At 44.2% G+C, this 12,549-nt stretch overlaps 1 protein-coding gene across 1 annotated transcript in view; it reads right to left on the reverse strand.

Moving 5' to 3' along the window:
• Window positions 1–12,549, reverse strand: part of vipr1a (vasoactive intestinal peptide receptor 1a) — a 149,457-nt gene that overhangs the window by 38,779 nt on the left and 98,129 nt on the right. The window lies entirely within an intron of this gene.

Here is a 12,549-nt window from a genome sequence, read left to right on the forward strand (position 1 = left end):
GCTGTGTTCCCCTGTTGTCAGAGTGTTGCTGCGTTCCCCTGTTGTCAAGGTGTTGCTGTGTTCCCCTGTTGTCAGAGTGTTGCTGCGTTCCCCTGTTGTCAACGTGTTGCTGTGTTCCCCTGTTGTTAAGGTGTTGCTGTGTTCCCCTGTTGTCAGTGTTGCTGTGTTCCCCTGTTGTCAGAGTGTTGCTGTGTTCCCCTGTTGTCAAGGTGTTGCTGTGTTCCCCTGTTGTCAACGTGTTGCTGTGTTCCCCTGTTGTCAGAGTGTTGCTGTGTTCCCCTGTTGTCAGAGTGTTGCTGCGTTCCCCTGTTGTCAACGTGTTGCTGTGTTCCCCTGTTGTTAAGGTGTTGCTGTGTTCCCCTGTTGTCAGTGTTGCTGTGTTCCCCTGTTGTCAGAGTGTTGCTGTGTTCCCCTGTTGTCAAGGTGTTGCTGTGTTCCCCTGTTGTCAGAGTGTTGCTGCGTTCCCCTGTTGTCAGAGTGTTGCTGCGATCCCCTGTTGTTAGAGTGTTGCTGTGTTCCCCTGTTGTCAGAGTGTTGCTGTGTTCCCCTGTTGTCAGAGTGTTGCTGTGTTCCCCTGTTGTCAGAGTGTTGCTGCGTTCCCCTGTTGTCAACGTGTTGCTGTGTTCCCCTGTTGTTAAGGTGTTGCTGTGTTCCCCTTTTGTCAGTGTTGCTGTGTTCCCCTGTTGTTAAGGTGTTGCTGTGTTCCCCTTTTGTCAGTGTTGCTGTGTTCCCCTGTTGTCAGAGTGTTGCTGTGTTCCCCTGTTGTCAAGGTGTTGCTGTGTTCCCCTGTTGTCAACGTGTTGCTGTGTTCCCCTGTTGTCAGTGTTGCTGTGTTCCCCTGTTGTCAGTGTTGCTGTGTTCCCCTGTTGTCAGAGTGTTGCTGCGTTCCCCTGTTGTCAAGGTGTTGCTGTGTTCCCCTGTTGTCAGAGTGTTGCTGTGTTCCCCTGTTGTCAGTGTTGCTGTGTTCCCCTGTTGTCAGTGTTGCTGTGTTCCCCTGTTGTCAGAGTGTTGCTGCGTTCCCCTGTTGTCAAGGTGTTGCTGTGTTCCCCTGTTGTCAGAGTGTTGCTGTGTTCCCCTGTTGTCAGTGTTGCTGTGTTCCCCTGTTGTCAGTGTTGCTGTGTTCCCCTGTTGTCAGAGTGTTGCTGCGTTCCCCTGTTGTCAGAGTGTTGCTGCGTTCCCCTGTTGTCAAGGTGTTGCTGTGTTCCCCTGTTGTCAGAGTGTTGCTGTGTTCCCCTGTTGTCAGTGTTGCTGTGTTCCCCTGTTGTCAGTGTTGCTGTGTTCCCCTGTTGTCAGTGTTGCTGTGTTCCCCTGTTGTCAGTGTTGCTGTGTTCCCCTGTTGTCAGAGTGTTGCTGCGTTCCCCTGTTGTCAAGGTGTTGCTGTGTTCCCCTGTTGTCAGAGTGTTGCTGTGTTCCCCTGTTGTCAGTGTTGCTGTGTTCCCCTGTTGTCAGTGTTGCTGTGTTCCCCTGTTGTCAGAGTGTTGCTGCGTTCCCCTGTTGTCAAGGTGTTGCTGCGTTCCCCTGTTGTCAGAGTGTTGCTGTGTTCCCCTGTTGTCAAGGTGTTGCTGTGTTCCCCTGTTGTCAGAGTGTTGTTGTGTTCCCCTGTTGTCAGAGTGTTGCTGTGTTCCCCTGTTGTCAGAGTGTTGCTGTGTTCCCCTGTTGTCAGAGTGTTGCTGTGTTCCCCTGTTGTCAAGGTGTTGCTGTGTTCCCCTGTTGTCAGAGTGTTGTTGTGTTCCCCTGTTGTCAGAGTGTTGCTGCGTTCCCCTGTTGTCAGAGTGTTGCTGCGTTCCCCTGTTGTCAAGGTGTTCCTGTGTTGCCCTGTTGTCAAGGTGTTGCTGTGTTCCCCTGTTGTTAAGGTGTTGCTGTGTTCCCCTGTTGTCAGAGTGTTGCTGCGATCCCCTGTTGTCAGAGTGTTGCTGTGTTCCCCTGTTGTCAGAGTGTTGCTGTGTTCCCCTGTTGTCAGAGTGTTGCTGTGTTCCCCTGTTGTCAGAGTGTTGCTGCGTTCCCCTGTTGTCAACGTGTTGCTGTGTTCCCCCTGTTGTTAAGGTGTTGCTGTGTTCCCCTGTTGTCAGTGTTGCTGTGTTCCCCTGTTGTCAGAGTGTTGCTGTGTTCCCCTGTTGTCAAGGTGTTGCTGTGTTCCCCTGTTGTCAACGTGTTGCTGTGTTCCCCTGTTGTCAGAGTGTTGCTGTGTTCCCCTGTTGTCAGAGTGTTGCTGCGTTCCCCTGTTGTCAACGTGTTGCTGTGTTCCCCTGTTGTTAAGGTGTTGCTGTGTTCCCCTGTTGTCAGTGTTGCTGTGTTCCCCTGTTGTCAGAGTGTTGCTGTGTTCCCCTGTTGTCAGAGTGTTGCTGTGTTCCCCTGTTGTCAGAGTGTTGCTGTGTTCCCCTGTTGTCAGAGTGTTGCTGTGTTCCCCTGTTGTCAGAGTGTTGCTGCGTTCCCCTGTTGTCAACGTGTTGCTGTGTTCCCCTGTTGTTAAGGTGTTGCTGTGTTCCCCTGTTGTCAGTGTTGCTGCGTTCCCCTGTTGTCAAGGTGTTGCTGTGTTCCCCTGTTGTCAGAGTGTTGCTGTGTTCCCCTGTTGTCAGTGTTGCTGTGTTCCCCTGTTGTCAGTGTTGCTGTGTTCCCCTGTTGTCAGAGTGTTGCTGCGTTCCCCTGTTGTCAAGGTGTTGCTGTGTTCCCCCTGTTGTCAGAGTGTTGCTGCGTTCCCCTGTTGTCAACGTGTTGCTGTGTTCCCCTGTTGTTAAGGTGTTGCTGTGTTCCCCTGTTGTCAGTGTTGCTGTGTTCCCCTGTTGTCAGAGTGTTGCTGTGTTCCCCTGTTGTCAAGGTGTTGCTGTGTTCCCCTGTTGTCAACGTGTTGCTGTGTTCCCCTGTTGTCAGAGTGTTGCTGTGTTCCCCTGTTGTCAGAGTGTTGCTGCGTTCCCCTGTTGTCAACGTGTTGCTGTGTTCCCCTGTTGTTAAGGTGTTGCTGTGTTCCCCTGTTGTCAGTGTTGCTGTGTTCCCCTGTTGTCAGAGTGTTGCTGTGTTCCCCTGTTGTCAAGGTGTTGCTGTGTTCCCCTGTTGTCAGAGTGTTGCTGTGTTCCCCTGTTGTCAGAGTGTTGCTGTGTTCCCCTGTTGTCAGAGTGTTGCTGCGTTCCCCTGTTGTCAACGTGTTGCTGTGTTCCCCTGTTGTTAAGGTGTTGCTGTGTTCCCCTGTTGTCAGTGTTGCTGCGTTCCCCTGTTGTCAAGGTGTTGCTGTGTTCCCCTGTTGTCAGAGTGTTGCTGTGTTCCCCTGTTGTCAGTGTTGCTGTGTTCCCCTGTTGTCAGTGTTGCTGTGTTCCCCTGTTGTCAGAGTGTTGCTGCGTTCCCCTGTTGTCAAGGTGTTGCTGTGTTCCCCTGTTGTCAGAGTGTTGCTGTGTTCCCCTGTTGTCAGTGTTGCTGTGTTCCCCTGTTGTCAGTGTTGCTGTGTTCCCCTGTTGTCAGAGTGTTGCTGCGTTCCCCTGTTGTCAGAGTGTTGCTGCGTTCCCCTGTTGTCAAGGTGTTGCTGTGTTCCCCTGTTGTCAGAGTGTTGCTGTGTTCCCCTGTTGTCAGTGTTGCTGTGTTCCCCTGTTGTCAGTGTTGCTGTGTTCCCCTGTTGTCAACGTGTTGCTGTGTTCCCCTGTTGTCAGTGTGTTGCTGCGTTCCCCTGTTGTCAAGGTGTTGCTGCGTTCCCCTGTTGTCAGAGTGTTGCTGTGTTCCCCTGTTGTCAAGGTGTTGCTGTGTTCCCCTGTTGTCAGTGTTGCTGTGTTCCCCTGTTGTCAGAGTGTTGCTGTGTTCCCCTGTTGTCAGAGTGTTGCTGTGTTCCCCTGTTGTCAAGGTGTTGCTGTGTTCCCCTGTTGTCAGAGTGTTGCTGTGTTCCCCTGTTGTCAAGGTGTTGCTGTGTTCCCCTGTTGTCAAGGTGTTGCTGTGTTCCCCTGTTGTCAACGTGTTGCTGTGTTCCCCTGTTGTCAGAGTGTTGCTGTGTTCCCCTGTTGTCAGAGTGTTGCTGTGTTCCCCTGTTGTCAGAGTGTTGTGTCACAGAGTGTACTGTACATAAACAACACTGTGTTCTGTACACCTGTGATGCTCTGACCCTCCAAACTGTTGCTCAGGCCAGAAATAAGTTAGTTAGGGGCCTCTGCCATCGCATCGTAAGATCCCTTGGAGTAAACACATCACTCACTGTTTACCAAGACACACACACACACACACACACACACACACACACACACACACACACACACACACACACACACACACACACACACACACACACACCCACACACATTAAGCATCTCCAATCAAAAGGAGATCCTATTTCGCAACAAAGCCTCCTTCACTCATGCTGCCAAACATGCCCTCGTAAAACTGACTATCCTACTGATCCTTGACTTCGGCGTTGTCATTTACAAAATAGCCTCCAACACTCTACTCAGCAAATTGGATGTAGTCTATCACAGTGCCATCCGTTTTGTCACCAAAGCCCCATATACTACCCACCATTGTGACCTGTACGCTCTTGTTGGCTGGCCCTCACTACATATTCGTCACCAAACCCACTGGCTCTAGGTCATCTATAAATCACTGCTAGGCAAATCCCCGTCTTATCTTAGCTCACTGGTCACCATAGCAACACCCACCCGTAATATGCGCTCCAGCAGGTATATCTCACTGGTCATCCCCAAAGCCAACACCTCCTTTGGCCACCATTCCTTCCAGATCTCTGCTGCCAATGACTGGAACGAACTGCAAAAATCTCTGAAGCTGGAGACTCTTATCTCCCTCACTAACTCTAAGCATCAGTTGTCAGAGCAGCTTATCGATCACTGCACCTGTACACAGCCATTCTGAAATTAGCCCACCCAACTACCTCATCCCCATATTGTTATTTATTTTGATAATTTGCACCCCAGTATCTCTATTTGCACATCATCTTTTGCACATCTATCATTCCAGTGTTAATACGAAATTGTAACTATTTTGCACTATGGCCTATTTATTGCCTTACCTCCATAACTTACTACATTCGCACACACTGTATATAGATTTTCTGTTGTATTTTTGACTTTATGTTTTGTTTACCCCATATGTAACTCTGTGTTGTTGTTTTTATCGCACTGCTTTGCTTTATCTTGGCCAGGTCGCAGTTGTAAATGAGAACTTGTTCTCAACTGGCTTACCTGGTTAAATAAAGGTGAAATTAAAATAAAATAAAATAAAACACACAACCACACACACACACACACTAACGTTCAAAAGTTTGGGGTCACTTAGAAATGTCCTTGTTTTCCATGAAAACATACATGAAATGAGTTTGAATAGGAAATAAGGCAAAATGCATAGGAAATGTAGTCATTGACGAGGCTAAAAATAATGATTGTGTCCTTCAAACTTTGCTTTCGTCAAAGAATCCTCCATTTGCAGCAATTACAGCCTTGCAGACCTTTGGCATTCTAGTTGTGAATTTGTTGAGGTAATCTGAAGAGATTTCACCCCATGCTTCCTGAAGCACCTCCCACAAGTTGGATTGGCTTGATGGGCACTTCTTACGGTCAAGCTGCTCCCACAACAGCTCAATAGGGTTGAGATCCGGTGACTGTGCTGGCCACTCCATTATCGACAGAATACCAGCTGACTGCTTCTTCCCTAAATAGTTATTACATAGTTTGGAGCTGTGCTTTGGGTCATTGTCCTGTTGTAGGAGGAAATTGGCTCCAATCAAGCGGCGTCCACAGGGTATGGTATGACGTTGCAAAATGGAGTGATAGCCTTCCTTCTTCAAGATCCCTTTTACCCTGTACAAATCTCCCACTTTACCACCACCAAAGCACCCCCAGACCATCACATTGCCACCACCATGCTTGACAGATGGCATCAAGCACTCCTCCAGCATCTTTTCATTTGGTCTGCGTCTCACAAACGTTCCTCTTTGTGATCCGAACACCTCAAACTTCGATTCGTCTGTCCATAACACTTTTTTCCAATCTTCCTCTATCCAGTGTCTGTGTTCTTTTGCCCATCTTAATCTTTTATTTTTATTGGCCAGTCTGAGATATGGCTTTTTCTTTGCAACTCTGCCTAGAAGGTCAGCATCCCGGAGTCGCCTCTTCACTGTTGACGTTGAGACTGGTGTTTTGCGGGTACTATTTAATGAAGCTGCCAGTTGAGGACCTGTGAGGCGTCTGTTTCTCAAACTAGACACTCTAATGTATTTGTCCTCTTGCTCAGTTGTGCACCGGGGCCTCCCACTCCTCTTTCTATTCTGGTTAGAGACAGTTTGCGCTGTTCTGTGAAGGGAGTAGTACACAGCGTTGTACGAGAGCTTCAGTTTCTTGGCAATTTCTCGCATGGAATAGCCTTCATTTCTCAGAACAAGAATAGACTGACACGTTTCAGAAGAAAGTTATTTGTTTCTGGCCATTTTGAGCCTGTAATCGAACCCACAATTGCTGATGCTCCAGATACTCAACTAGTCTCAAGAAGGCCAGTTGTATTGCTTCTTTAATCAGCACAACAGTTTTCAACTGTGCTAACATAATTGCAAAATGGTTTTCTAATGATCAATTAGCCTTTTAAACTTTGATTAGCAAACACAATGTGCCATTGGAACACAGGACTGATGGTTGCTGATAATGGGCCTCTGTATGCCTATGTAGATGTTCCATTAAAAATCAGCCGTTTCCAGCTACAATAACCATTTACCACATTAACAATGTCTATACTGTATTTCTGATCAATTTGAAGTTATTTTAATGGACAAAAAAATTGCTTTTCCTTCGAAAGTGACCCCAAACTTTTGAACGGTAGAGTACCTACAATTGAAGTTGGAAGTTTACTATTGTTTGTACAGATGAACGTGGTACCTTCAGGCGTTTGGAAATTGCTTCCAAGGATGAACCAGACTTGTGGAGGTCTACCATTTTTTTTCTGAGGTCTTGGCAGATTTCCTTTGATTTTCCCATGATGTCAAGCAAAGAGGCACTGAGTTTGAAGGTAGGCCTTGAAATACATCCACAGGTACACCTCCAATTGACTCAAATTATGTCAATTAGCCTATCAGAAGCTTCTAAAGCCATGACATCATTTTCTGGAATTTTCCAAGCTGTTTAAAAGGCACAGTCATCTTCTGACCCACTGGAATTGTGATACAGTGAATTATAAGTGAAATAATCTGTATGTAAACAATTGTTGGAAAAATTACTTGTGCCATGCACAAAGTAGATGTCCTAACCGACTTGCCAAAACTATAGTTTGTTAACAAGAAATTTGTGGAGTGGTTGAAAAAACGAGTTTTAATGACTCCAACCTAAGTGTATGTAAACTTCCGACTTCAACTGTACATACTGTTAAATGAAGTGTGTGATGCTTTAAAAGGCACACTGGGATGCCAGGCAACTTAACATTGAATTAATGATCAGAGCGCTGTCCTCCTCCGTCTTCCTCCCCCCTCCTCACCCCTCCTCCCACCCCTCCTCTCACCCGTTCTCTCACCCTTCCCCTCACGCGTCCTCTCACCCTTACCCTCACCCGTCCCCTCACCCTTCCCCTCACCCCTCCTCTCACCCTTCCTCTCCCCCCTCCTCACCCCTCCTCTCACCCTTCCTCTCCCCCTTCCTCACCCCTCCTCTCACCCCTCCTCTCACCCTTCCTCTCACCCCTCCTCTCAGTGTGTGTGTGTGTGTGTGTGAGTGTCTTTATGTGTGTACCACACGATCCCTTTGAGTAGTAAAGTTTATGACAGGATATGTCCTTCTGTTAACCACTTCAGTGAGTTTGAGAGATGGTGCAACGCCAGATTATGGCATTTAGAAAAACCTGTTCTACCCGGGTGTCTTAGTGTTAAATTGGGTGTAGAGGACACCATAAAATCATTATCAAACTGACCAAAATGAGATACTGTGCAATGCTGCCTATGTAGGCGGTGCAGGGGTTATCGTCTCAAAGCTTGATGAATGAGCTGTAAGAGATTCTTCTGGATAACGCGACATAAGTAAGGAAAAAAACGCCTCCGTTCTGTACATTACCTTAGACATAATGGACGACGCAACGGAGTTAATTTTTCCAAGGTAATGTACAGAACGGAGGCGTTCATACCACTTATACTACAGTTGCCAAAGAAAACAATACTAAGCAGACAGTTGCAGGTATAAATAACATTTGTTCGTTGATATTTTCATTTATATAAGGAAACTCATGCTTTCTCATCTTTTGGTTGCTAGAGACACGACCCAGTTGTTAGTTCGATTAGTTCGATATTTATGGAAGTGACCAAGACGTTAGTTCGATTAGTTCGATATTTATGGAAGTGACCCAGACGTTAGTTCGATATTTATGGATGTGATCCAGTCGTTAGTTTGATTAGTTCGATATTTATGGAAGTGACCAAGACGTTAGTTCGATTAGTTCGATATTTATAGATGTGAACCAGTCGTTAGTTCGATTAATTCGATATTTATAGATGTGACCCAGTCGTTAGTTCGATTAGTTCAATATTTATGGAAGTGACCCAGTCGTTAGTTTGATTAGTTTGATTAGTTCGATATTTATCGATGTGACCCAGTCGTTAGTTCTATTCGTTCAATATTTATGGAAGTGACCAAGACGTTAGTTCGATTAGTTCAATATTTATGGAAGTGACCCAGTCGTTAGTTTGATTAGTTCGATATTTATGGAAGTGACCCAGACGTTAGTTCGATTAGTTCAATAATTATGGATGTGACCCAGTCGTTAGTTCGATTAGTTCGATATTTATGGAAGTGACCAAGACGTTAGTTCGATTAGTTAGATATTTATAGATGTGACCCAGTCGTTAGTTCGATTAATTCGATATTTATAGATGTGACACAGTCGTTAGTTCGATTAGTTCGATATTTATGGAAGTGACCCAGTCGTTAGTTCGATTAGTTCGATATTTATGGAAGTGACCCAGTCGTTAGTTCGATTAGTTCGATATTTATGGACGCGACCCAGTCGTTAGTTTGATTAGTTTGATTAGTTCGATATTTATCGATGTGACCCAGTCGTTAGTTCGATTAGTTTGATATTTATGGAAGTGACCCAGTCGTTAGTTCGATTAGTTCGATATTTATGGAAGTGACCCAGTCGTTAGTTCGATTAGTTCGATATTTATGGAAGTGACCCAGTCGTTAGTTCGATTAGTTTGATATTTATGGTCGTGACCCAGTCGTTAGTTCGATTAGTTCAATATTTATGGAAGTGACCCAGACGTTAGTTCGATTAGTTCGATATTTATGGAAGTGACCCAGTCGTTAGTTCGATTAGTTTGATATTTATGGTCGTGACCCAGTCGTTAGTTCGATTAGTTCAATATTTATGGAAGTGACCCAGACGTTAGTTCGATTAGTTCGATATTTATGGAAGTGACCCAGTCTTTAGTTCGATTTGTTCAATATTTATCGAAGTGACCCAGTCGTTAGTTCGATTTGTTCAATATTTATCGAAGTGACCCAGACGTTAGTTTGATTAGTTCAATATTTATGGTTGTGACCCAGACGTTGAAGGTCATTAGTTCAATATTTATGGACGCGACCCAGTCGTTAGTTCGATATTTATGGAAGTGACCCAGTCGTTAGTTCGATATTTATGGATGTGACCCAGTCGTTAGTTTGATTAGTTCATTATTTATGGAAGTGACCAAGACGTTAGTTCGATTAGTTCGATATTTATGGAAGTGACCCAGTCGTTAGTTTGATTAGTTTGATATTTATGGTTGTGACCCAGACGTTGAAGGTCATTAGTTCAATATTTATGGACGCGACCCAGTCGTTAGTTCGATATTTATGGAAGTGACCCAGTCGTTAGTTTGATTAGTTCAATATTTATGGACGCGACCCATTCGTTAGTTTGATTAGTTCATTATTTATGGAAGTGACCAAGACGTTAGTTTGATTAGTTCGATATTTATGGACGCGACCCAGTCGTTAGTTCGATTAATTTGATATTTATAGATGTGACCCAGTCGTTAGTTCGATTAGTTCAATATTTATGGAAGTGACCCAGACGTTAGTTTGATTAGTTCGATATTTATCGATGTGACCCAGTCGTTAGTTCGATTAGTTCAATATTTATGGAAGTGACCCAGACGTTAGTTCGATTAGTTCGATATTTATGGAAGTGACCCAGTCGTTAGTTTGATTAGTTTGATTAGTTCGATATTTATCGATGTGACCCAGTCGTTAATTCTATTCGTTCAATATTTATGGAAGTGACCAAGACGTTAGTTCGATTAGTTCAATATTTATGGAAGTGACCCAGTCGTTAGTTCGATTAGTTCGATATTTATGGAAGTGACCCAGACGTTAGTTCGATTAGTTCAATGATTATGGATGTGACCCAGTCGTTAGTTCGATTAGTTCGATATTTATGGAAGTGACCAAGACGTTAGTTCGATTAATTCGATATTTATAGATGTGACACAGTCGTTAGTTCGATTAGTTCGATATTTATGGAAGTGACCCAGTCGTTAGTTCGATTAGTTCGATATTTATGGAAGTGACCCAGTCGTTAGTTCGATTAGTTCGATATTTATGGACGCGACCCAGTCGTTAGTTTGATTAGTTTGATTAGTTCGATATTTATCGATGTGACACAGTCGTTAGTTCGATTAGTTCGATATTTATGGAAGTGACCCAGTCGTTAGTTCGATTAGTTTGATATTTATGGAAGTGACCCAGTCGTTAGTTCGATTAGTTCGATATTTATGTGTGTGACCCAGTCGTTAGTTCGATTAGTTCGATATTTATGGAAGTGACCCAGTCGTTAGTTCGATTAGTTTGATATTTATGGTCGTGACCCAGTCGTTAGTTCGATTAGTTCAATATTTATGGAAGTGACCCAGACGTTAGTTCGATTAGTTCAATATTTATGGAAGTGACCAAAACGTTAGTTCGATTAGTTCAATATTTATGGAAGTGACCCAGTCGTTAGTTCGATTTGTTCAATATTTATCGAAGTGACCCAGACGTTAGTTCGATTAGTTCAATATTTATGGAAGTGACCCAGTCGTTAGTTTGATTAGTTCAATATTTATGGTTGTGACCCAGACGTTGAAGGTCATTAGTTCAATATTTATGGACGCGACCCAGTCGTTAGTTCGATATTTATGGAAGTGACCCAGTCGTTAGTTCGATATTTATGGATGTGACCCAGTCGTTAGTTTGATTAGTTCATTATTTATGGAAGTGACCAAGACGTTAGTTCGATTAGTTCGATATTTATGGAAGTGACCCTGTCGTTAGTTTGATTAGTTCGATATTTATGGAAGTGACCCAGACGTTGAAGGTCATTAGTTCAATATTTATGGAGGCGACCCAGTCGTTAGTTCGATATTTATGGAAGTGACCCAGTCGTTAGTTTGATTAGTTCAATATTTATGGAAGTGACCAAGACGTTAGTTTGATTAGTTCGATATTTATGGACGCGACCCAGTCGTTAGTTTGATTAGTTCATTATTTATGGAAGTGACCCAGTCGGTAGTTTGATTAGTTCGATATTTATGGTTGTGACCCAGACGTTAGTTTGATTAGTTCAATATTTATGGACGCGACCCAGTCGTTAGTTCGATATTTATGGAAGTGACCCAGTTGTTAGTTCGATTAGTTCGATATTTATGGAAGTGACCCAGTCGTTAGTTCGATTAGTTTGGGTGGTCCTTAGATGTACACAGAGAGCTAACATTAATAACTACTTGTATTTATGAGAGGTATTGACATGTTGAATGCACCGAGCTGTCTGTTTGAATTACTGGCACACAGCTCGGACACCCATGCATACCCCACAAGACATGCCACCAGAGGTCTCTTCACATTCCGAAAGTCCTGAACAGACTATGGGAGGTGCACAGTACTACATAGAGCCATGACTACATGGAACTCTATTCCACATCAAGTAACTCATGTAGGCAGTAAAATTTGATTAAAAAAACTGATAAAAATACACCTTTTGGAACAGCGGGGACTGTGAAGCAACACAAACATAGGCACAGACACATGCATACACACACACACTATAACATATGCACTATACACACACGTACACATGGATTTTGTGTTATAGATATGTGGTAGTAGAGTAGGGGCCTGAAGGCACACACTTAATATGTTGTGAAATCTGTTATGAATGTATTGTAATGTTTTTAAAAGGGTATAACTGCCTTAATTTAGCTGGACCCCAGGAAGAGTAGCTGCTGCCTTGGCAGGAACTAATGGGGTTCCATAATAAATACAAAATACAAACACTGGTTCATTGTGAGGAGATCGCATTGCATATCAAAACACAAGGCTAGAAGCTAGTTAAATAGTTTGTTGCTCGCAAACCTGCCAATATGACAACCAAATTCAAAAATATCAGTTGCTGAAAACAGCAGGTCAAATTAGAAACAGGTGGGAGGATTTGACAGCATAGAGCAACTTGCGTCATGACTGCAACAGTAGGGACCAGAGAAATTAATATTCATCTCTCAACACGTTAGCTCATCAGATGCTCTAAAAGATATGTCTCTGCAAAAACAAATCAATGCTAGCTAGCTAGCTAGCTATGTTTTTC

The sequence above is a fragment of the Coregonus clupeaformis genome, chromosome 21, assembly GCF_020615455.1.
Source record: "Coregonus clupeaformis isolate EN_2021a chromosome 21, ASM2061545v1, whole genome shotgun sequence".
NCBI classification, from domain to species: Eukaryota; Metazoa; Chordata; class Actinopteri; order Salmoniformes; family Salmonidae; genus Coregonus; species Coregonus clupeaformis.